The 1,485-nt window shown below is 37.1% G+C and overlaps 1 protein-coding gene across 4 annotated transcripts in view; it reads right to left on the bottom strand.

The window, feature by feature from the left end:
• Positions 1–1,485, bottom strand: part of LOC106521332 (FERM and PDZ domain-containing protein 4) — a 74,179-nt gene that overhangs the window by 20,535 nt on the left and 52,159 nt on the right. The window lies entirely within an intron of this gene.

Raw genomic sequence — 1,485 nt, 5'->3', positions numbered from 1 at the left:
CAACAACCATGCCACGTTCAAAGGCACTCAAATCACCTTTCTTCCCCGTACTGATGCTCGGTTTGAACTGCAGGAGATTGTCCCTAAATGCACTGAGTTGCCGCCATGTGATTGGCTGATTAGAAATTAAGTGTTAACGAGCAGTTGGACAGGTGTACCTAATAAAGTGGCCGGTGAGTGTAGATAGGACACAAATGCCAAAGAATGAATTGTGAAAATTTACCTGCTGTTCATAAAACACAGCTCTGTCCCAGATTATGCAGCATTTTAAGTTTAAGGGCGCTTTTCTTGCAGTGTTCATAAAATACCTCAGATTTGTGACCTGGAACTAATCTAGCTCTTAAGGACAAATAAAAATCTGCAGACTAGTCCAAATAAAAGTGCACTGATAACTTAATCATGTCATGGTAATTGATTTTCAAAGTGTAACAAACTCTTTAGAAGCCCCTTCTTTTAAGTTGACTGGTTCCTTATCAATATCTTCAACCCCCTGATAATACAGTGCTGTTTCTTGTAGCAAAAGAGATGATTTCATTCATCATTACATAAAGATAAAGGTAACTAGACATGGGTTTTTAMGATGTAAAAACAAGTGTGCATTACCATGTAGCATGGCTTTGCCTGCAGCATTGGACTTGCAAAATGAACTTTGATCAAGTTCAAATGTGTTTTCTGTACCAGCTTCTGCCTGTCATGTGAGCAGGTGTTTGTAATTAAGGTAAATGTGTGACAACATGAAGTTTGAAGAGATTTTTTGTTATAGTTGCATTAGCTGGGTTTTGGACCCTGATCTCCCACATGAAAGTCCATGGCATTGACCATTGGACGATTGGAGATGTGGTAGGACACATTACCAATACAATTATTGACACTAAACTGCATAATATTACAACAATAGAGTAGTATTAAGACAATTATATAGTAAAACATCAAAATACAATCATATTAGTATTGTAAACACTGAACTGTTGAGATTAAATATTAAGAAACTACCTAGCTTCACCTGGGGTTTGCTAGATAAGAGGCTGAACGCAGGTTCTGGTGGGTTGTCGTACGGCTTGTGACATCACAAAATGTATAAAACTTGTCATTAATATACATTAAAATACATTTCTTTACAGTAAATATGCCCTTGGGTGCATTTTTTGGTCCTAGGACTGTTTTCTTAAGAAGTACACACCCAAAGTTCAGTAAAAAACTTTTAAAAAGTGAATTTTGCATAAAAAGTCTCCTTTAAGTAACTACATTTAACCTATCACACATGTGAACACAAGTGCATCATGGAGACCAGCCTGGAGTTGAACCGGCTATCTTCCCATTACTAGCTTGGCTTCTCTACTCCCTGCACCACTACCCTAGTTTGTGACTTCTGAGTTCAAATCTTTTTTGAGTTCAACCAAAAACTTAGATAGTCAATCAAAAACTTAGACAGTCAACCAAAAACTTAAAGCGTCAACCAAAAGTTTGAGATTCAACCAAAAGTTT

This window comes from Austrofundulus limnaeus, unplaced genomic scaffold, assembly GCF_001266775.1.
Source record: "Austrofundulus limnaeus strain Quisiro unplaced genomic scaffold, Austrofundulus_limnaeus-1.0 Scaffold107, whole genome shotgun sequence".
Lineage (NCBI taxonomy): Eukaryota > Metazoa > Chordata > Actinopteri > Cyprinodontiformes > Rivulidae > Austrofundulus > Austrofundulus limnaeus.
Note: the sequence above shows the minus strand (reverse complement) of the source record. Positions and strands in the feature narration are given on the sequence as shown.